The sequence below is a fragment of the Ahaetulla prasina genome, chromosome 1, assembly GCF_028640845.1.
Source record: "Ahaetulla prasina isolate Xishuangbanna chromosome 1, ASM2864084v1, whole genome shotgun sequence".
Classification (NCBI taxonomy): domain Eukaryota; kingdom Metazoa; phylum Chordata; class Lepidosauria; order Squamata; family Colubridae; genus Ahaetulla; species Ahaetulla prasina.
The window spans coordinates 332,567,521-332,592,544 of NC_080539.1; the positions used below are offsets into that span (position 1 = coordinate 332,567,521).

The following is a 25,024-nucleotide window of genomic DNA, read 5'->3' on the forward strand; positions in this document are numbered from 1 at the left end:
GTTCTCCAGGTCAGTGGCTGTTTCTCTCCTTCATTGCTCTTTATGGGAAAGCATTTGGAGCAGCACAGCGAAATTTAGCAACCGTGAGCTGTGCTTTCCTCTAAGCGCTGTGGGCGGCAGAGGGAAACAAGTGCTGCTCTCTGCACAGAGCTTTCTGGATGAGACTTGAAGGAAAGTGCAGTTCATGGCTGCTACATTGGCTCAGACTGGTGGCTCAGACTGCTAAGACAGTCTGTTATTAACACAGCTGCTTGCAATTACTGCAGGTTCAAGTCGCATCAGGCCCAAGGTTGACTCAGCCTTCCATCCTTTATAAGGTAGGTAAAATGAGGACCCAGATTGTTGGGGGCAATAAGTTGACTTTGTATATAATATACAAATGGATGAAGACTATTGCTTAACATAGTGTAAGCCACCCTGAGTCTTAGGAGAAGGGCGGGATATAAATGCAAATAAAAAAAAATAGTAGTCTTTTTTTCCCCAATAGCAACACCAGTAATGTATTGGAAGTGCAGCATTAATATTTTGTGCCTGTTTCTTAATCAGATTAGGATAATTCTGAACATGCAAACATTATTTAGCATCATGTTTAATAATTATGGCTCTATTATTGATGAATTTGCTATGACTTAGTTTGACTGACTTGGGGCCATGATCATTCTATATGATACAATTGAGAAATTAAATCAATTAGAATCTTATAAATATTGACACGTTTATATACTACAAACTGGAAATGCTAAATAGTGGAAGCATTTGAGGCACTTTCGTATATGTTATAAAGAAACTGCATTTAAAAATATTATTTGGTAAAACCTATGACCATAAGAACTTAGACCAGCTGGATTATTTACTGAAAGCAGAACAAACAACTGTGAACTATTACCAGTTCAACCAGCCATGGATATTTGTTTAGTTGAGTAATAATTAGCAACTGAGTTACAGAATTCCAAGTAAGATACAGAGAGCACTAAAAGATTACAAATGGCAGGGCTCATCCCTAATGGCAGGGCTCATTTGGCCATATCATCAGAAATTCTATTAACAATAATCCAAAGGCATCTGAAAGGCAACAGTGTAAGAAAGACCCTAAAGAAGGAGAGATTTCAAGAAATCAACTAGTCCAATCTCTTGCTCAGTACTAGAATTCACAATTGCAGTATTGAGTGCTGACAGGTATCCATCTAGATTCTGTTGAAATAGATCCAGTGAAGGAGAGTCCATCATCTCCCAGGGCAAGCTGTTCCATTATTGAATAATTATTACCTTTAGGAATTATTTGTTATGTCCAACAGAAATCTATTCCTTATAGCTTAAAGTTATTATTTCTTTTTATGTCTTATGATGCAACTCTGAACAATTCTGCCCTGCTTCTATATTACAACTATTCAAATAAATGAAGATATACATTTTGGCTCCCAACATCTTCTCTATAATAAATATATGCAGTGTTTTCAACCATCCTTGAAACCATCATTCTAGACGCCTTATCAATAGAAGATAATTTTTATAGCTTAGGGTTGAACTGTAGGGTCCATGTTGCTCACTGAGCTGGGTTGTTTGTCTGCAGATGTTTCATTACCCGATTTGGTAACATCTTCAGTGCTAGTGAGGGAAAAGTTCACCCCTTCTTTATAAACTTGTCCTGACAATGTTGATGGGGATGTGATTTTCTTTCTGCCTTGATTAAAGTATTTTTTTCTTCCTGATTTTCTAATGTTAATCCCTGCTTATCTGAGTTTTTGTTACTGGAGAGGATGTATTTTTGTATTTTTGTTTCCTTTTTAAAAAAGCTTTTCTAATAGTCTTTTTTGAATGATCTATAAATTTGGTTTATTTCTATGTGTTTGTTGATGGCTGATTTGTTTGAGTGCCAAGCTTGCAGGAATTTCCTAGCATTTCTGGATTTAGCTTGTTCTAGGAAGTTTACAGTTTCCCAGCTGAAACTATGGTTGTGTCTATTCATGTCTTTTGGAATTTACAGACATACGTCTATTTAATAATAATAACAGAGTTGGAAGGGACCTTGGAGGTCTTCTAGTCCAACCCCCTGCCCAGGCAGGAAACCCTACACCATTTCAGACAAATGGTTATTCAACATTTTCTTAAAAATTTCCAGTGTTGGAGCATTCATAACTTCTGCAGGCAAGTTGTTCCACTGATTAATTGTTCTAACTAATTGTTCTAACTGTCATATTTCTTATGACTTATCTGCTACAGGTTTAGTCCTTGATTTTTTGTTTGTTTAAAAACTTCTTGGGCAAACTCAAAGTGAAGCTGAGAAGTAAGAAAGGAGTCATTTTTGAGGGGATACCTTGGGTAAAGAATTTGTGTACACCAGACCAGGGGTCTCCAACCTTTGCTGGCTGAGGGACTCTGGGAGTTGAAGTCCACAAGTCTTAAAGGGACCAAGGTTGGAGACCCCTGCACCAGACTATATAAACTAAGGACGAAGGAGACTATCAACAGCAGTGAGATCTTCTAGCTGGGGAAAGTCACCAACTGGAAGAGAAGCTGCAGCCAGGAAAAAGAACTGGTTGTTCCTCAGCAACAAATGCCAGAAATCCAATTCTAATATGAAATGCTTCTTGGGAAGGCTCATCTTGCCAACCTCCTCTTGAAATGGTGTGCTTGGCATCAATCCAAGAAGAGAGGCTGGAAAAGGTGAGGAAGTTCCTCATCTTATTCTTCTGAGTCATTTCTGAATATTATCTTGTTTCCAAGAGTTTAAACAACATTTCAACTCCTTTTACCTAGGTAACAAACTGGGCATATTTCCTTTTTTTTTTTTAAGAATTTTTTAAATTATTTTTTAGGACAAACAAACATAAAAACATCTTCAATCCATTTACAGTGTGACGGTGGGGTGGTTACAGATCTCTTGTGTAATTTCGACATAAAAATATCTTTGATTCATTTAATGTTACATTGCATCTCTCTAATATCAAATCCTTTAATTATCCAATGGCTATCACTTTCCGTTCTCTCGTTTCATATAAGTTTCCACAAATTAACATTTTATCTAATAACATCATTCATTCCCTCCTTCTTAATCAGTTCAATTTGTTATTTCACTTAATAATAGCCTTTCTCAGATCTTTTCTATCATATCCTTCCTTCTAACCATTGATAAAATAAATCCCATATCATATAATATTGTTTCTCTTCTTGCTCTCTAATTTCAAAGGTCAATTTACTCATTTCTGCACATTCCATTATTTTCCTAATAATTTCATCTTGCAATGGTAATTTCTCATTTTTCCAATTTTTAGCAAACACAATCCTGAGACCCGGCATATTTCCATCAAGCTCATCTTCCTTACAGGTAGTCCTCATTTTACAACTACAATCACCGCATTCATTAAGCAAATCATATGGCCATTAAGTGAATCCAGCTTTCTTAATTGAAGTTGCTTGCTGGAAAAGTCATAAATTGCAAATGTGAGACCAAGGGATGCTGCAATCAGTGGTAAATGCGAGCTGGTTGTCAAGCACCTGAATTGTGTTCACATGACTGTGGAGATGGTATGATGGATGTACGTGTTAGCCTAGGCTGTAAATCACATTTTCCCCAGACCATCATAAGTTTGAGCTGTTGCTGAACAAATATTTGTAGGCCAGGGACTACCTGTAATCTCTATGATAAGGCATCATTTGCAAAGAGTCAGTTTATGTTGGTCTGAAGGTACTTTTTTCTGTTGTTCCACCTCACTTTTCACCCTTTGATCTTTTCTACTTCCCTATACCTTAGTATGGCATTCTTTCAAAAGTTTTCCTATCGTTTTAATGTAAAATATTGATCATATTTGTTATGCATTTTATGTTTTATTAATATTTTCTGTATTTTATTTTGCTGTTATCAGGCCTGAACACCTTTATTCAGACAAAAAACAATTTTATAGGGAATAGCAATAATGTCTGCCAATTGATTAGGCTAGTTACCAATTTCCAAGTATATGCCATTGGGTATGAATCCAATAATACAGGAACTTTAGCACCTCATAATCTATTGACCAGAAAGTGTCAGACTAGATAAAATAGAGAGTTAAGAATTTCTTTGTGTCCCCTCTTAATTTATACTGTAATGATGCCTGTGTAGAAGAGCAAGAGAGCTGGAGGGTGGAGTTACAGTTTAGTGTCCTTATGACATGCAAGTTAATTCTGACAATTGCAGCATAAATCTTGTATGCAACTTGTATGAATATCCCTGTTTATTTGCGCTTGAGAGCCTGCACTTTGTCCATTGGGTTATTAATGTATTTTCTGTAAATAATAGAATAGAATAGAATAGAATTTTTTATTGGCCAAGTGTGATTGGACACACAAGGAATTTGTCTTGGTGCATATGCTCTCAGTGTACATAAAAGAAAAGATACGTTCATCAAGGTACAACATTTACAACACAATTGATGATTTATATCAATATAAATCATAAGGATTGCCAGCAACAAGTTATAGTCATACAGTCATAAGTGGAAAGAGATTGACGATGGGAACTATGAAACGATTAATAGTAGTGCAGATTCAGTAAATAGTCTGACAGTGTTGAGGGAATTATTTGTTTAGCAGAGTGATGGCCTTCGGGAAAAAACTGTTCTTGTGTCTAGTTGTTCTGGTGTGCAGTGCTCTATAGCGTCGTTTTGAGGGTAGGAGTTGAAACAGTTTATGTCCAGGATGCGAGGGATCTGCAAATATTTTCACGGCCCTCTTCTTGATTCGTGCAGTATACAGGTCCTCAATGGAAGGCAAGTTGGTAGCAATTATTTTTTCTGCAGTTCTAATTATCCTCTGAAGTCTGTGTTTTTCTTGTTGGGTTGCAGAACCGAACCAGACAGTTATAGAGATGCAAATGACAGACTCAATAATTCCTCTGTAGAATTGGATCAGCAGCTCCTTGGGCAGTTTGAGCTTACTGAGTTGGCGCAGAAAGAACATTCTTTGTTGTCCTTTTTTAATGATGTTTTTGATGTTAGCTGTCCATTTGAGATAAACCTCCTTTCTCTAATAATTATAAAAACTGTTTCCCTAATCATTGCTCGCATCAGATTCCCACTTTCAGGACTGTTATTTCTCTCTTTAAAATACAGACAGAATTTCATCAACGGCCACATAAAATTTAGCCATCATAAAGGACAAGGATATGCTGCCAATGGGCAGTCTGGTCACCTGGTATTTGGGGAAATGGTGTAGGAAAAGGCTTCAATTCAGTGATCTGACAAGACCAAGTCATAAGCTGCATTTTCCTCCAGAGCCAGCAGATATCCATGAATGAAAAATGGGCATTTTAGTCACAGATGTTGGGGAAAAGTTATAAAAAAAAGTCCTAGTGAGGTATGCATGTATGTATGGATGTATGGATGTATGGATGTATGGAGGGAGGAGGGAGGGAGGGAGGAAAGAAGGAAGGGATTTTTAACATGATTTCATTAACAAAATATCATAGAGGAGACAAAGTGATTGAAAGGAATGTTTAAATTTGTTTTGCTGTCTTTGGCCTGTGATCAGCTGGTTCAGCAATCTATAGCATTTATTTAAGAAAATGGAAAGGATTCTAATTATGTTAAGGGGTGTGACTGTTAATTTAAATAAATCTTTCAGTTAATTAGAGTGGAACTGTGTTCTCATTGTTTTATATGGAATTTATTTTATTTTAAAAATTTTTTTTAAAAAAATCATGCCTATGGCCAAATTATCTGCATATTGAATTGTCAGCAGCATTTAGCTGGGATTATCCACCTTTCCACTCTTGCAATCCCATGGTGAAAAACAGTGGTGCAGGAATACAAAGTACAAAGATCATTCAAATTATTTCAAGTTTTGTTCCAAAGGAACTGTTACCTCAAAAACTTTTCTGTGAGGCTAATTTTTTCTGGATTGAAAACATATTTTATGAACACCAATACCTACCTTAATGTCCTGATTACATCATATTTATAGTTAGAGATCAGTTGTGACACGGAAATATTTATAGTTGCTCTTTCTGCTGTTATTTATTTCTGAATATAAAAGAGTCATCATGCTTAGGCCAAAAATGTAATTATTTCCATATTATGTACAATGTTTACACTTCTGTCATATTCCATATACCTGTATGTGCTTAAAGGCTCATTGAAGAATTGTCCAATGTTTGTCCCTCCCCCCGCAAACATTTCCTAACTTGGGAATATTGTAATTGTGGCAATTAGAACTGCTCTTTCCCAACAGTAGAAATGATTCAGATTTTCATATGGTAGTACAGAAGGTTAACCTACAAAATGACAGAGCTTAACAAGAATTTTATTGTAAAAACATTTTGAAGATGTTTTCTTATTTCTCTCAGAAAAAAAAATGGCTTTGATCAATTATAATGCAACTGCAGATACTTTTCTGTTAGTCCGGACCTAGCCATTGCTTTAGGGAGGTATTTTTATCATTACCTGAACAGAATGACATATTCTAATATTTATTTTTCAGCCGGATTCATAATCCTCCCTAGAAAAATGATGCTGCCCATTGGCTTAGCCATAGCTATCATCAGGAAAGGTCTGTCAAATGTGATAAAAAGTGAAGATTTGATTTTAGCAGAACGTAGCATAAATTGTATAACTGTGACGGCTGCTGCCTCTGTACCACTCTCATGAACGTTCAACATAGTTTTATGAATGGCCTGTAGGGAGAAAACAGCTTTAACCAATAAAAGCTTTACCTTACATTAGTTACAGATGAATATTGTAATAATCTTTGAGGATTTTTTTTCACCAAAGTTCCTTGAAGTAACTATTCTGTATTGACGCAATCATTTTCTGTATATCTTGTGAAGAAATTCACAAGATATACATAACATAACATAACATAACATAACATAACATAACATAACATAACATAACATAACATAACATAACATAACATAACATAATAACAGAGTTGGAAGGGACCTTGGAGGTCTTCTAGCCCAACCCCCTGCCCAGGCAGGACAAATTTCAGACAAATGGTTATCCAACATTTTCTTAAAAATTTCCAGTGTTGGAGCATTCACAACTTCTGGAGGCAAGTTGTTCCACTTATTGATTGTTCTAACTGTCAGGAAATTTCTCCTTAGTTCTAAGTTGCTTCTCTCCTTGATTAGTTTCCACCCATTGCTTCTTGTCCTACCTTCAGGTGCTTTGGAGAATAGCTTGACTCTATCTTCTTTGTGGCAGCCCCTGAGATATTGGAACACTGCTATCTTGTCTCCCCTAGTCCTTAAACTAGACATACTCAGTTCCTGCAAACGTTCTTCATATGTTTTAGTCTCCAATGCTTTGGTCATCTTGGAAGATCACCACATCCAATTTATGAGGGGGTTTTGGGGGAAGGAGTAGGAAATGTGTGTTTGTACATATGCACGACACAAACTTATGTGCTGATATTTATTTTGATGACTTTGTTATGTTGGAAGCTGTTATATGAGGGTTTTTGTGTTCATGTTCATGAGTTGAAGGCGATCTGTGTCAACTAGGGAATAGATTTTGATGTTTTAAATTTGTGCATCTTTTAATTGATAGAAAAATGGGATAGAAGCAGTCCCACAAATAACCTGAATCCATGCAGCCATGGGCTTAATAGGTGACAACCATTCAAAGTCTCATTCAGAGGCAGTGCAGCTTGTGGAATAGAAGTGTAATCACTTCTATCAAGACACACCCATAACTGCCCATGTCACTACATTCTGGATCAGTTATAGCTTTCAGATAATCTTCAACTCGTGTACCCAAAACGTTGTGGACAACACTCCCCACCACCACGCTCATCCAGTTATGGCTGCCACCACCTGTTTTGTATGAAAAAGACATGAGTCTAGAAGGACTTCTGGATTGTGAAAATTCTGTTTGGGATAGTGTGACTCCATTTCTAGAACCAAATATGCAAAAACACTGGATCCAGGGAGTCCTGAGACACAAAGCTATTAGGCCCCACCAGAGTTGAGCTGAAGCCTGTTGTTTCCCATCCAAAAATTGGGTTAGAACATCCATGCTACATTTAGTTGTCTTGAGATGGAGTTGAGTATTGTTAGCACACAAGAGCAATTTGGTGTAGTGATTAAGGCATCAAACACTATTCAATTTAAATAGAAATACTTGGATGTTTAATTTGTTCTGTATTTTTATGCTATTATTAGAATATGAATCGGAATTGAATTCTCTTTCCATTTTCACACAACTGTAATTCAAAATATAGTTTTAAAAAGTATTATATATATACTTTCTAACAGTCTATCTGTTTGTCTGTCTGTCTGTCTGTCTATCTATCTATCTATCTATCTATCTATCTATCTATCTATCTATCTATCTATCTATCTATCTATCATCTATCTATCATCATCATCTCTGTTTCAGGATATCATGCATAAAAGAATAGAATTTGAGTTGAATTTAAAATATAGTGATCGAGTAAGCATCTTTTAAAAACAAATTTAGAGAAAAACTATACCAAGGGTTTTTAATGAATGCATACAAAGCCAAACTAGCAATGGATTAATGTTCCTGTACCTATATTTAGCTTGGAATTCCATTTGAGAGTGAGAAAAATTCTCTACTTTGGTTTCTCTCAGTTTCTCCCTTTCTCTCTCCCTGTCTCTCCTTAGTAAATATAGGCTATTCTTTCTATGTCAATTTGAGCATTTTAAAAAATAAGTTAGCCATAAAATTTATATATATTTGAGGGTATATTACTCCAGATATTTGTTTTCGTATTACTCCAACCTGTTTGTTTGCAGCTTTGTCTAAATCAGGGGTAGTCAACCTTTTTATACCTATCGCCCACTTTTGTATCTCTGTTAGTAGTAAAATTTTCTAACCGCCCACCGATTCCACAGTAATGCTCCATGTATTGTCTGTGCACGCCTCTCACGCATCGTGGATTGGGTTTGCGGGGGGGGGGAATGACTACCAGCTCTGATTGTCTGTTACAGCTGGGTGGTGTGGGGGGAGATGCGCAAGCTATTCTGGGACGAGGCTCTTTTGTTTACGGTTGCACTATAACGCTATTTAGTTTCACTTATGTAACGTGAACTAAACTTATGCGCGAGCGATACAAATAGTATATTTAAATTGTCACGGGGAATTTTATGAAAACCTAATGAAAATGTTTTTAAATAATACTATGAAATTTTTTTTAAAAGTCAATTAAATTAAAAAAAAGGAAAGTGCTTCAGTATCGGACAAAACCCCTACCGCCCACCATAAAAACTGGAACGCCCACTAGTGGGTGGTGGGGACCAGGTTGACTACCACTGGTCTAAATTGTTCATTTTTAACTTAAAAATGTATTTATGCATTTATATGCATATTGTTTTCAGATGTACTTTTTTAATGGATAGCTGTATTGCTATCAGATCAGGGAAATGACTTGATTTTGGCTCATGGAATGATTTAAAATTGGAAAATTGGAAAAGCTATCATTAAAATGTGAACTAATTTTATTTCCTGAGCAGGGGGTTGGACTAGAAGATCGCCAATGTCTCTTTCAAATCTGTTATTCTATTCTATTCCTTATTACTCACAAAAAAGCTAAAAGCTGAGGAATTCTATATCAGTAACAGCTTCCTAAAAGAAGACTCCCCCTTTAAAAAAAGAAAGAAAGAAAGCCCATTTGGTATAGCGGTTAAGGTATCAGGTTAGAAACCAGGAGACCATGAATTCTTGGATATGATGTCAGCTCTGTGATATTGCACCGGTCACTTTCTCTCAGCTCTAGGAAGGAGGCAATAAAAAACCTTGCTAACAAAACTGCAGGGACTTGCACAGTCTCCAAAGAATGAGAGACAATTGAGCAGAAAAGGAAGAAAAGAAGAAGCAGTAAAATAGAAGCCTTTCTCAAGAGTTCTTCACATTTTTTAAGATGGAGGCTAGAACTAACTTTTTTCAGATTCCTTGGCATAAAGCCTTAATGTCAGGCTACCCCCGACGGCAAATAGGAAAGAAATCACCTTGACTCCATTTGGATTGGAAACAAGTACTTTTACTTTTACAGTCTGGTTAGCAGCCAAGCAAAGCTGGAACTGAGACAAAATATGGCAAACATATCATATCCCCCCAATTGTCCCTCCTCCTCCAGGAGGTCAGGCTGGTCTGGTCCAATGCCAACTCCTTCACGGCCCCTCGTGGTAATCTTCTTCCACAAGTCTCTGGATGTCAGTCAACTCAGGAATGCAGTGACGGTGAGTAACCGGCGAGCCAACTATACTCAATCATTAATCACCCCTCCTCCCAGTTATGTCAGCCGACACTAATAATAAGCTCTTTTCCCTTACCCCGGATGGTGGTATGATTCATCTCATGATCCTAAGAGTTTATAATACAGAAATAAACATTTTACATTCTATCTACTGATATAATCATTTAAAAGTAAATGAAGAGTGGAGTGGAGGCTGACATTCGGCCCTCCTGCAACAAGGACGTCAGTCCTAGAAAGAAAAAAGAGAAGTTAGGGTTTGTCAGGATATTTTTTATAGAATTGTGCTATTTTTCCGAGGCATGAACATCTTCTTTGTTCACCCATTCAGCTTGGGATAACGGAAGTGTTTCCAAGAAATAAGATATTGAATTTTATTTCTATGTTTTCTTGAATCTAAAATTTCTTTTATTTCAAAGTGTTGTTCTCCCTCTATGAGAATTGGTATAGGAGGGGGTGTATGGTTAGGACGGAAAGTAGATGTGTGTTCAGGTTTCAGCAAACTGACATGGAAAACGGGGTGGATTCTCCTAAGTGTTTTTGGTAAATCTAGTTGTACTGTCACGGGGTTGATGATTTTTACTATTGGGAAAGGTCCCACATATTTGGGTCCAAGTTTTTTAGATTTCTGAGTGGTTTGAAGATATTTGGTGGAAAGATAAACTTTATCGCCTACTTGATATTTGTTCTCAGGGGACCTTTTTTTATCTGCTTGTTTTTTATGCGCACGGTGAGCGTCGTCGATCGCCTTGCGAGTCATTTTCCATGTGCTTTGTATTTGATCTATCCATTCTGATAAAGAGGAAATAGTAGTTTCTTCTTGTGGGAGTTCCGAGATAGGAACAAAATCTTGGCCTGAAGCTATTTTAAAGGGAGTAAATCCCGTGCTACTATGAATTGAGTTGTTGTAGGCAACTTCAGCAAAAGGTAAGAGATCAGCCCAATTATCTTGCTGGTAGTTAACATAACATCGGAGATATTGTTCTAGTACAGAGTTCGAACGTTCACAGCTTCCATTAGTTTGAGGATGATGAGAGGAGCTTAATCCTTGGGCGGAACCAATGAGTCGTAAAAATTCTTTCCAAAATTTAGAAGTGAATTGAACTCCTCGATCTGAAATGATGCGATCAGGCACTCCGTGAAGTCTATAAATGTGTTGTACAAACAACTTTGCTAGAGTCTTTGAGGAGGGTATTTTTGAACATGGAATAAAATGGACTTGTTTGGAGAAAAGGTCAGTCACTACCCATATAACAGTATTGCCGGAACTTTCAGGTAATTCCACTATGAAATCCATGGATATTTCTTTCCATGGGGTTCCTGGTCTGGCTACCGTTTGTAGTAGTCCAGGAGGTTTTCCCGGAGGTCTTTTGGATGATGCACAGACCGGGCAACTTGCGACATATGCTTGAATGTCTTTTTTAAGACTTGGCCACCAAAATTGTCTTTTAAGAAGATGCAAAGTTTTCACAAATCCAAAATGCCCTGCCATCTTGGCATCATGGCATCGTTGTAGGATGGTTTCTCTGAGTGATAGAGGAACATATAGTTTTGTTCCAATCCAAGCTAGTCCATCACGGAGTGTGCATTCATGGAATGCGTTAAGTCCCAGTCATCGGTGTTTAAAGCTTCTTTAAACGATTTGGTTAGTTCATCTGGGAGTGAGGGGTCAGCTTTGGAGTGGCTTCTAGTTATTGCTGGGGCCGCCAACTGTTGCACGGGAAGTATTGGTTGAACCACCTCGGAGCGAGTGCAATTGTATTGGGGTAAACGTGAAAGAGCATCTGCTAAAGTTTTTCCCTCCAGGAATATACTGTAAAGTAAAATTAAAGCGGTTAAAATATTGAGTCCAACGGGCTTGTTTAGGCGAAAGTTTTCTAGGAGTCTTTAGCGCTTCCAGATTTTTGTGATCAGTCCAAACTTCAAAAGGATGATTTGAACCTTCTAAGAATTGTCTCCATGTCCAGAGCCCAATCAACTGCAAACGCTTCTTTTTCCGAAATAGCCCATCGTCTTTCGGTTTCAGTCAATTTTCGAGAAGTGAAAGCACAGGGTTGTAAATTACCATCAGCATTGTTTTGGAGCAAGACGGCTCCGACTGCTACATCACTTGCATCAGCTTGTATTACAAAAGGAACATCCATGTCAGGGTGCTTTAAAATAGGTTCGGCGGCAAAGAGTCGTTTCAATTTTTCAAATGCTGCTTGACATTCCATTGTCCATTCGAGGGGTAATGATGGTTTGGGTTTCGTGTCTCCTTTAGTTTTTAAGAGGTTAGTGATTGGTAAAGCAATTTGAGCAAAGGAGGGGATGAATTGACGATAGAAATTTGCAAATCCCAAAAAACTTTGGAGCTGTTTGCGTGTGCGTGGGGGGGCCCATTCCAAAACAGCTTTCACTTTTCCTGGATCCATTTCTAACCCATCAGCCGAGATGCGATATCCTAGGTAGTCTATTTTGGTTTGATGGAAATCACATTTGGATAGCTTGCAATACAGTTCAGCAGATAATAACTTTTTGAGAACTGCTCTTACTAGTTTAATGTGTTCTTCCATAGTTTCTGTATAGATGAGTATGTCGTCAAGGTAGACAAGAACTCCTTTGAACAAATGCTGATGGAGTATTTCATTTATCAGTTGCATAAAAACTGCAGGCGCCCCCTGCAGACCAAAAGGCAGTACTCGAAACTGGAAACACCCTAGTGGACAGTTGAAAGCGGTTTTCCATTCATCCCCCTCCTTTATACGGACTCTGTAGTAAGCTTCTCGCAGGTCCAATTTGGTGAAGAACTTCCCCTTCGCTAAGTGTGCTAACATATCTTTCATGAGCGGCATGGGGTATATGTTTTCAAGACACTACGTTCAAATTTCTATACTCAACTATAAGAAGAAATGAGCCGTCTTTCTTTTCCCGGAACATCACCCGTCCGGTCACGCCAGGCCTAGCTGGTTGGATAAAGCCCCGCTCTAGGTTTTGTCTATGAACTTCGCAGCTCTCCCAATTCTTTTGGGTCATGGGGTAAGCTTTTGGTTTTGGAAGTTTACCCCGGTAGGATGTCGATGGCACAATCAATAGGCCTATGGGGAGGTAGAACGTCTGATGCTTTCTCACTAAAGACTTCCCGCAGGTCCCAGTACTCCTTAGGTATCCTTTCCTCCCCATCTATCCGTTCAACCATTGCCCCCCATTTATCTTGGAGCATGGCCATAGTCTGACTCTTCTTGGAACCCCCTTTTCCTCCTTTTAACGCTCTTGAGCGGAACCGTAAGACTCCCGTTCTCCAGTTAATATGGGGGTTCCATTTCCGCAACCACGACAGTCCTAGTACCAAAGGTTGGTCCATTCCAGGGGCTACTATGAAGTTTAAAATCTCGCGATGGTCTCCAATTTCCATTTCTATGGGTTCTGTTACGAAATGGGCGGGTCCTCCCCCTGCCACACTGCCATCCAACTGGGCAAATGCTATGGGCCTGCTTAGGGTTCTCAACCTTAGTTCCATTTTTTCTACTAGTTCGGGACTGATCATGCACCTAGTACATCCCGAATCTAATAATGCTAACATTTCCCCCTTGTTGCCCGAGGAGGAACATGCAGGTTGACTGGAATGTCCAAGGGCCCCGTGCCCAACTCACCAGAAAGTCTTCATCGGACTCCGATGTGGTTTTGCTGTCATCAGTGTCGTGGACGCTCATGTCCTCTTGGATGGGCGTGCCCTTCTTGGCAATGCCGTCCTCCACTTTTGCCGGTTTTCGCGCCTTAGCAGTTGGTTTCACTGCTTCCTTCCCACCACCAGGGGTCGTGCTAGGAACCAACTTCACTCGACAGTCGGCTGCCCGATGGCCCTCTTTTCCGCATCTGTAGCACGCAGTCGATCGTTGTCTCCCTCCCTCTGGTCTAGGCGTGTCCCTTGAGGGCCACCCAGGAGAATGGGCCGGGTAAGGTCTTCCAGTGCGCTGCTTTCTGCTATGGTCCTTCGCTAGTTCAATTTCCATCTCTGCTGCCAGGGTATACCAGCCATACAATGTGGTTGGAGACGCTCGTGCCCGGCACAGTTCATAGAGATCTCCATTCAGGCCCTCTTTGTAAAAGTCGACCAGGATCACCTCCGACCACCCTCTCATCAAGGGGACTAGATCACTGAATTCCTGGGTATAATCAGCCACCGGTCTCCTCCCTTGCCTGATGGTTTTCATTCGACCTTTGGCTTTCTGCTCCGCCAGGGGGTCCTCAAACCTCCTCCTTAGTGCCGTAATAAAATGCTCGTAATTTTGCAGTAGGGGGGAGTGGTTTTTATACAGCGACACAAACCATGCAGCTGCTCTTCCGGTCAAATTGTGGGTCACAGCTCTAACTTGTGCTGCCTGTGACCAGTAATCTCCCCCCCAGTCTAACATGTGGTCATTCACTATCGCCAGGAACAATTCCAGCTCCTTCGCATCTCCATCAAATTTTTCTAATATGGGAGGAATTTTTGGCTTTTTCCTTCCCCTGCGCGGCCTTGCATGGTCAGCAGGTGGCGCCCGGCCCCCATCCAATTCAGCTTCCTCTGGGGAGAGAGTTTCCGTCTCTTCAGGAATCTCACCACCCTGGAAATCACCTCTAACGGGCCTCTTTGTAATTTCTTCTTCCTCTTCCCCTCCCCCCTTGGAGGACTGAACAGGGGATTCATACCTTTGGCGAACAGCTAGCCTTACTTTCACCTCACGGAAAAGACGAAAGGCTTCCTCCAGCTGGCGTCTGTCTCTTATCTCTCTCTCTCTGCCAATCCGAAAATCTCACCGTCCTTCTTTTCTCTTTTGTTACTCCAGGCTGAACCTCTTCGGCACTTGGTTCCCACCTTTCCTCTTCCAGCTTTAATTGCTCAATCCACCGAGCTCTGCAAACTTCCAGCTCGGGGTTAAAAGTGTCAGCAAAAATTCCTCCGGACGCCTCCCCCAGCTCAGCCGGCGGCAGTCCTTCCATCACATTTGGGTTTTCTTCCCCCCCGGTATTGCGATTGCAATCCTGGTTGGTAGACATGGGAGAGTTCCAGCTTAATGTCAGGCTACCCCCGACGGCAAATAGGAAAGAAATCACCTTGACTCCATTTGGATTGGAAACAAGTACTTTTACTTTTACAGTCTGGTTAGCAGCCAAGCAAAGCTGGAACTGAGACAAAATATGGCAAACATATCATATCCCCCCAATTGTCCCTCCTCCTCCAGGAGGTCAGGCTGGTCTGGTCCAATGCCAACTCCTTCACGGCCCCTCGTGGTAATCTTCTTCCACAAGTCTCTGGATGTCAGTCAACTCAGGAATGCAGTGTCGGTTAGGAAAGCGCGCGCTGATAATACTCAATCATTAATCACCCCTCCTCCCAGTTATGTCAGCCGACACTAATAATAAGCTCTTTTCCCTTACCCCGGATGGTGGTATGATTCATCTCATGATCCTAAGAGTTTATAATACAGAAATAAACATTTTACATTCTATCTAGTGATATAATCATTTAAAAGTAAATGAAGAGTGGAGTGGAGGCTGACACTTATGAATAAATATTTTTGAAAATATTTGATTCAAGGAAAAGGGCAATCAGCCAGCCGCCAACCTCACTCTCATACGTACTTTTGAAACCTTCAGATTGCGTTCTCCAGTAATTCCAGATAAGTCACTAGTGTCGTTAAAGACAGCCATCATTCCCATTCTTTGTAACAAGTCTTTGATGTTATAAAATGTAGAAATGGTAAATTTAGGAATGTGCAGATTTATATTTCTGGTTAACCAAAACAAAGAAAACAATCCAAATATTATATTTTCAGTTTTATTATATTTCAGTTCCATTACACTGTATTGCATTCAAAGTTGGCAGAATTTATGATTTCTTGGCCATTTTTCAGAGAATATGAATGATAACATGAAAACCTTTCTGTCACTCATGGTTAGTGTTTGGCTGAAGCCATTTTTGTTTTACAAATATACCTGGAACTCGTATTTTTAGAATAGTTTGTAATATGTATGTGTGTGTGTGTGTGTGTGTGTGTGTGTGTGTGTGTGTGTGTGTGTGTGTGTGTGTATATATATATATATATATATATATATATATATATATATATATATATATAAATTCATTTTTTATTTATTTAGTATTTATTTTATTTAAGAAGAAAAAAAGGAGGAGAAAAAGAAGTGAGACAAATAGATAACACAATGAGTTAACAATGCCCCTTTTTCAAGATACCGTACATATAATATGTTTGGGAAAGTTCTACAGGAAAGAGGTCACACTTTCTTTATGAATTAAAAATTAATTAAGTAAGAACACCTAGCCGTGGGATCATATGGACACACTGAACCAGTTCCAGTTCCTTTATTCAGAAAGGTTTGCAGGCAGAGATGCCATGCAGAGAGATAGCTGCTTGGTCCCTTCTTTCTCTTTCTCCCTCTCCCTGTCTTTCCATATGAATATGGTCATTGCAATTATTGATCAACCATCAAGAATACTGTCTTTACAAATTCCATAGCCATATCTCATTTAGGTGTAAATATATTTTTTAAATTAAAATTATTTGGTGCTTACCCATACAAGTAGTTCTTGACTTACAATCACAAGTGAGCCCAAAATTTCTGTTGCTAAGTGAGACCTTTGTTAAGTGAATTTTGCCCCAATTAACAAACTTCCTTGTCACGATTGTTAAGTGAATCACTGCAGTTGGTAAATTAGCAACATGGTTATTAAACGCATCTGGCTTCCCTATTGCCTTTACTTGTCAGAAGGTCACAGGAGTTTTTATTTTTATTTTATTTATTTTTATTTTATTTATTTATTGGATTTCTAGACCGCCCTTCTCCCGAAGGACTCAGGGCGGTGTACAGCCAGGATAAAACATAAACAATGTACAATTAAAAACTGAATTAAGAAACTTATTATACAATTGGCCGAAACATTAAAATATTTAAAATCTAAAAACCCAATTTAAAACATAAATAGAATTAAAAAATTTAAAAAATTTAAGCAGTTTAAGAAAAACTTAAGCCAGCCCCGCGCGAATGAATAAATGCGTTTTCAATTCGCGGCGAAAGGTCCGAAGGTCAGATATTTGGTGTAAACCGGGGGGAAGTTCATTCCAGAGAGTAGGAGCCCCCACAGAGAAGGATCTTCCCCTGGGGGCCGCCAGCCGACATTGTTTGGCGGACGGCACCCTGAGAAGTCCCTCTCTGTGTGAGCATACGGGTCGGTGGGAGGCATGAGGTAACAGTAGGCGGTCCCTTAAGTACCCAGGCCCCAAGCCATGGAGCGCTTTGAAGGTGGTAACCAAAACCTTGAAATGCACCCGAAAGGCAACAGGTAGCCAGTGCAGTCTGCACAGGAGAGGTGTTACATGGGAGCTACGTGGAACTCCCTCTATCACCTGCGCAGCTGCATTCTGGACCAACTGAAGCCTCCGAGTGCACCTCAAGGGGAGCCCCATGTAGAGAGCATTGCAATAATCCAGGCGAGAGGTAACGAGAGCATGAGTGACTGTGCATAAGGCATCCCGATCGAGGAAGGGGCGCAACTGGCGAACCAGGCGGACCTGGTGAAAGGCTCTCCTGGAAACGGCCGTCAAATGATCTTCAAACGACAGCCGTGCATCCAGGAGAACACCCAAGTTGTGCACCCTTTCCCTTGGGGCCAATAACTCGCCCCCGACAGTCAGCTGCAGCTGCAGCTGACTGTATCGGGGTGCCGGCATCCACAGCCACTCCGTCTTGGAGGGATTGAGCTTGAGCCTGTTCCTCCCCATCCAGACCCGTACGGCTTCCAAACACCGGGACAACACTTCGACAGCTTCATTGGGGTGGCCCGGGGTGGAAAAGTACAGCTGAGTGTCGTCAGCGTACAGCTGATATCTCACCCCGAAGCCACTGATGATCTCACCCAACGGCTTCATATAGATGTTGAACAGAAGGGGTGAGAGAATCGACCCCTGCGGCACCCCACAAGTAAGGTGCCTCGCGGTCGACCTCTGCCCCCCCCATCAACACCGTCTGCGACTGGTCAGAGAGATAGGAGGAGAACCACTGATAAACGGTGCCTCCCACTCCCAACCCCCCCAACGGCGCAGCAGATGGTCGATGGTATCAAAAGCCGCTGAGAGGTCTAACAGGACCAGAGCAGAGGAATAACCTCTGTCTCTGGCCCTCCAGAGATCATCCACCAACGCGACCAAAGCTGTCTCCGTGCTATATCCGGGTCGGAAGCCGGACTGGAACGGGTCTAGATAGACAGCTTCATCCAGGTATTGGGGTAGCTGCCATGCCACAGCACTCTCTACAATCTTCGCAATAAAGCGAAGGTTGGAGACCGGACGGTAATTACCTAAAATAGCTGGGTCCAGGGAAGGCTTCTTGAGGAGGGGTCTCACCACCGCCTCCTTCAAGGCGGCGGGAAAAACCCCCTCCAACAGAGAAGCATTGATAATCCCCTGGAGCCATCCTCGTGTCACTTCCTGTGAGGCCAGCACCAACCAGGAAGGTCACGGGTCCAGTAAACATGTAGTGGCATGCAGCCTCTCCAACAACCTGTCCATGTCCTCGGGAGCCACAGGGTCAAACTCATCCCAAACAATCTCAACAAGACGCAACTCCGCCCTCTCACCCGGATCATCCCAATTTCAGTCCAAGCCATCCCGGAGCTGAACGATTTTATCGTATAGATAACCACTAAACTCCTCGGCACATCCCGCAACGAGTCATCCCGCACCTCCTGATGTAGGAGAGAGCGGGTCACCCGAAAGAGGGCTGCCGGGTGGTTATCTGCCAACACAATGAGGGTGGAAGCGTAGGAATGCTTCGCCTCCCTCATTGCCACTACGTAGGTCTTAGATTAAGACCTAACTAGTGTTCGGTCAGCTTTGGAACGGCTGGACCTCCAAACACTCTCTAGGCGTCTTCTCCAGCGTTTCATCTCCCTCAGCCCCTCGGAAAACCAGGGGACCGGCCGAGATCTATGCCGGGTCAGAGGCCGCAAGGGCACGACACGGTCCAAAGCTCCAGCCGCGGCCCATTCCCAGGCCACAACTAGTTCTTCAGCCGTGCCGTAGGCCAGGTCCTCAGGAAACGGCCCAAGCTCCATCAGGAACCTCACCTGGTCCATCAGGCGCCTGGGAGGGAACCAACGTATTGGTTCCGTCTCCTTGCGGTGATGGGTAGCAGTCCGAAAGTCCAGGCGAAGGAGAAAATGATCTGACCATGACACCGGTTCTGTTTCTAAATCATCTAATTCCAGATCATTTAACCACTGTCCAGAGATATAAATTAGATCCAGTGTGCCTCCTCCAGTGTGTGTAGGGCCATCAATTGCTTGAATCAGGTCCAAGGCCGTCATGGAAGCCTGGAACTCCCGAGCCGCCGTCAATGACAAGCCGGTCGATGGCAAGTTAAAGTCTCCCATGACTATAAGTCTGGGGGTCTCAACCGCCACCCCGGCAAGCACCTCCAACAACTTGGGTAGGGCTGTAGTCACGCAGCAAGGAGCCAGGTACGTGATCAACAAGCCCAACTGATTCCTATGGCCCCACTTCACAAAGAGGGATTCACAACCAGCAATCTGAGGTACAGTGGCCTCCCTCGGCTCTAGACTTTCCCTAATAACAACCGCTACCCCCCCACCCCTACCTTGGGCTCTCGGTTGATGAAATGCACGGAAACCCGGAGGGCACAACTCCACAAGGGGAAACCCCCCCTCTGGGCCCAACCAGGTCTCCGTAATGCCCATGAGGTCCGCGGACTCCCCCTGAATAAGATGACAAATCAGAGGGGGCCTTATTTACCATGGACCAAGCATTACATAGCATTAACCGAAGACCCAAGCTCTGAGGACCATGACCGCCCAGGGAATGGGTGAAGACTGAGGGGCTGGAGCACGTGATCGCTTTAAGACAGCGAGCACGTGCTCCCAACACTCAATATAGACCCCCGCTTCCGCCATATCTGCCTCTCCCACTTACCGTACAGATTGAACGACCTTCTACTCCTGGAACGAATCCCTCCCCCTCTGCCTTCGGACCAGATGGTGTAGTGCCGCGAACAAGCACGGGGGCTGGACCCCTCCCCGACGGGTTATTCCCCCCACCCGTCATATCCCTCCCTCCCTTAAAAAACCCCTCTCTAAAAACCTATTTAAAAACCCCCCAAAATTCTTCTTGGCTGCATGCCACCTCTCTGGGTCCCAAGACCCTTCATTAAGGTAGGCCCTCGATAACCTGGAGGGCCATTCCTGCGAGGCGGGGGAACCTCGCAGTCGTAATAGATCGGCAGACGAATATCTCATGGAAGAATATCAATTAAGACAGCAGAAGAAGTGTACATCCCAGACTGGCGTAGATGTTAAATGCGTTCTAATAGTCCATCAAGACCCACAATAAGATGGTAAACAATATGGGCAGATGCAATCTCCCGTAGGGAACTAGATTTCATAATAGTCCCCGGGTAAATGCCACATAGCATCGGGTCTTGGAAACATAGAGCACCATATTGTCTGCTTCACTCCTGTCCTCATCGTAGATGGGGAAAGGGAGGCCAAAATGCCAACCCCCAATCCGTTGAATTTCGGGGAACCAAAAAGATTGGCCCAAATCCAGATGATCCAGGAGACAACCAAAGGGTCCGGAGGTCCGGCCAAGTCCAATGGCCTCCCCCTCAGAAGATGGTACAGTAATATCCCCCTCGGTTGCCGGCCGCCTAGATGGAAAAGTCTCCCTCGGAATCCCGGGTTAACTCCATCCTGGGATAGGGGCTCATGCAGCTCGGTGGTCAGATGGAACACCGCACGCCTCAGTACCGCCAATGCCGTCAATGCCGCCGCCGCTCCTAACATCGCCATTAATACCGCTGGATCCATGCTGAAATTCATGCCCCAGCGTGCCGCTGTTGGAGATCAAGGCCAGACCGCCAATGTGCCGCTGATGGAAATCGCGGCCAGAATCATGCCGCTGATGAAATTGCGGCAGAGGCGAAGCCTGACCGAAAGTCAGCTGGGGGGGGGAGAAATGGCTGATGTTCGGGCCCTTAAGGATTCCGACCCGAACGGCCCAGCACGCCGCCACTGATGTTACATGTGGCCGGGAATCAAGTTAGCCCAGTCCGGAACGGCTACCCCACCCCAAAATGGCTGCCGCCATCCGCTGCTCACCCGGAACTCCGGCTCCACTCTCAGCAGCCGAGAACCCACTGAGGTCCAAAGACCTCGCTCTCGGCTGCTGGCATGATAACCAACCTGGGGCCGGAGTCCACGCAGCCCGGCAGGCGGCCAAACGGCATCTTGGCTGGGAACACCTGGCCGCTGTCTCCACAAGAATTAGATCGCCGCCACCATTACGCGCATGCGCAGAAGTAAAGAGTTTATCACATGATCCCAGGACACTGCAATCATCATGAATAGGAGCAGGGGTGGCATTGAAAAATTTTAGCAGCCAGTTCACTGCTCAGTTGCTGGGTGGGCGTGGCCATGGGGGTGTGGCCTACTCAGTGTCCTGCACCAAGGCAGGGGGGGCATTTTCACCCTCGCCGGGCTCCGGAGGCTTTCCTTGAGCCTCCAGGAGGGTGAAAACGGCCTCCCCTGGCCTCGAATGCCCTCCAGAGGCCAGAAATGGGCCCTGTTTCTGGACTTCCTGTACTTCCGGTAGGCCCATTTTTCTCCCTCCCCAGGCTCCAGAGGCTTTCCTCGAGCCTCCAGGAGGGCAAAAACAGCCTCTCTCGGGCTCCAGAGACTCTCCGGAGGCTGGAAACAGGCCGGACTTCCGGGAGGCCAGTTTTTTCCCCTCCTGGAGGCTCTGCAGAGGAGCTGCACTTACCTGACATCCAAAACAGGCCTCGTAGAGACTCCTGGGAGGGGCGTGATGGGGTGGGCGGGGTCCACCAGTCCTTGCAACTACCGGTTCAGAGAACCAGATTAAAATTAACATCCGGTTTGCCTGAACCAGTCCAAACTGGCTGAATTGGAATCAGTTGTCAGGCATCTGAATTTTGATCACATGACTATGGGGATGCTGCAATGGTTGTTAATGTGAAAAACAGCCATATTTTTCAGGGCCATTGTAACTTTGAATGGTCACTAAATGAACCATTGTAAATTGAGGACTATCTGTATTTAGTGTCATAGCTAGATTGGCCCTTTCAGACAACTAGAAGGAATCAAAGAAATATTTTTCTGCTTAATATAAACTTGATAATTCAGTGGCCTGCTGTTAGAAATAATGTATTATTGTACAATATAAAAGTGTTTGATTGTATAACAAATTAATTCAAGAAATAAAAATTTAGAAGAAAGCGGATTGTAACAAGACTTGCTTATAGGTCAAGGACGTTGTCCATTTAGACAGGGTTTCTGTCACCAAAGCTGCCTTCACACGTTCTAATTCCCTAATGCCGTAACATCTCCAATATAAGGAATTTCTACCACCCAGCAAGAAAGATCTTCATCACAGAAAACATTATAGTAGTCTATGTGTCTCATCAAATCAATCTGCACTGTTGTATTTGCATCTACAAAGAAGACTTTTTTTCAAACGACTTCTGGTGAAACGAGCATTAAAAGGTTTTTCTCAGGAAGCTCGAAAAAGAAAGAAAGAAAAAAAACAGGTTATTGATTGTGGAATGGGGGAAACACAGATTAGACAATCTGAATCTGGGACGACTCTCAACCTGGTCACCACCTCTTTACCCTCCTACCATCTGGAAGGAGATATAGAAATAATAATAATAATAATAACAACAACAACAACAACAACAACAACAACAACAAACAACAATAACAACAACAACAGCAGCAACAACAGAGCTGGAAGGGACCTTGGAGGCCTTCTAGTCCAACCCCCTGCTCAGGCAGGAAACCCTACACCATTTCAGACAAATGGCTATCCAACATTTTCTTAAAAATTTCCAGTGTTGGAGCATTCACAACTTCTGCAGGCAAGTCGTTCCACTTATTAATTGTTCTAACTGTCAGGAAATTTTTCCTTAGTTCTAAGTTGCTAAGTTCTAAGGGCAGAACAAGAAGGAATGGGTGGAAACTAATCAAAGAGAGAAGCAAACTAGAACTAAGGAGAAATTTTCTGACAGTTAGAACAATTAATCAATGTAGTATGTAGTATGTAGTCCAGCAAAAGAATGCTTCCCCATTCCTGTAGCATACCATTGCATGTCTCCTCTTACAGGATGACTGAAAAGATATAAAAGAAAGGTGGATCCATTTATAAATAACTGTTCTTCTACTTACCTTTGAAGAAGATGTAATTCACAAGGACCATCACAGTACCTGGCTCTAGATGTTCAATGGCATGAGGTATTTTCCCATGAGTTTTGTTTCTCACATAGTCATTGATCTGTATTTTAACCAGTCTGTGAAAACTGAAATCGGATGAAAATCCCTCAGCTTCATAAAAGGTTTTGGCTTCTTCCAAAAATAGAGCCAATAATTTCAAGGATTCTTCAATGAACAGGACATTCCCTATGGTCAGCTGGATTTTACTGCTTGGATGGCTAAGTCCATGGATGAGCTGTTGGAATCCTTCATGTATCTCTCTCTCTTCAATGTCTGAGAAATTGAAAGCAAGTGTTTTGTGAATCTGATTCTTGGTTTCTGATTTAGCACCTAATGTCAACAGTGCAAAAGCTGTCAAGATGCTGAAGGGAGAGAAGAAAATATTTTTGGCAGCTCCATCTGAAGCAATTTCTTGGTAGAATCTGAATGCAAATTCAGAATTACTGGAAACTGATAGTTTAGGTACTTCTGCCCTTCTTCTGCCAAAGGAAGTTCGTGATGTCTGTGTGGATTTTTATTTTTATGGACATAGTCATGAACAGGATATTCTGGGAATTGATGGCAACAGACTTGAAGGCTAATCAGTAACAAGAAGATGATGGACTTCATTGTACATCTTCTGCTAATAGCCTCTATAGAAGATATTAGAGCAGCGGTTCTCAACCTGTCGGTCGGGACCCCGTTGGGGGTCAAATGATGATTTGCCAGGGGTTGCCTAAGACCATCGGAAATATGGGAAGTATACTTGCGAGTCGAAGAATCACGCTCCAATGGTTGACTCCACAAGCCAGCTGCAGGCTCTTCAAATCGCTAGCTGAATTCAGCTTCAGGCGTGATGAATTAAAAAAGAGAGAAATCTTTGCTTTGATGTCTCCCTCTCAAGCCAGCTGCAATCACTCCCAATCGCTAGCCTAATCTGGCTTCAGGCGCGATAAACTTAATAGGGGAGGAGTCTCCGCTTTAATGCCTCCGTCCTCAAGGCAATCGCAAGCAGTTCAAATCACTAGCCAATACGGCTTCAGGTGCGATAAATTCAAAACAAAAATAATTTTATGGTTGGGGTTGCCACATCGTGGGGAATTGTATTAAAGGGGTCACCACATCATGGGATATTGTATTAAAGGCGTCGCAGCACTATAAAGGTTGAGAACCACTGTATTAGAGGAACAATCCAGAAATACATAGGAATTCTGTAAGAATGATAGATTATGCCCTATAGCTATATATTTACATAGCATAATTAATTTAGCTTTCCTGAAATTAGTATAAGAAAGAATTTTACAAGTTGATTTCACAAATTTGCATATATACACATTTGTGAAATTAACTTCATATATATATATTTGTGTGTGTGCTTTTCTGAGATAATACAATTGAATTTTGTCTGCATTCTGAATCACATGAGAAGATATCTCTCATTCTGATTAACGTTGTTTACATCCATTTCCACTTATGGAATGTGATGGCCCATTTTCTTTTCTTGAGACTTGATGACCTATTCCTTACTGCTATGCAGGATATAAATATATATATATTAAGGGTATATACTGT

The 25,024-nt window shown here is 42.2% G+C and overlaps 1 pseudogene; it reads right to left on the minus strand.

The window, feature by feature from the left end:
- Positions 1–6,442: 6,442 nt before the first annotated feature.
- Positions 6,443–24,082, minus strand: LOC131191074 (alpha-1-antiproteinase-like; annotated as a pseudogene).
- Between the last annotated feature and the right edge of the window lie 942 nt (positions 24,083–25,024).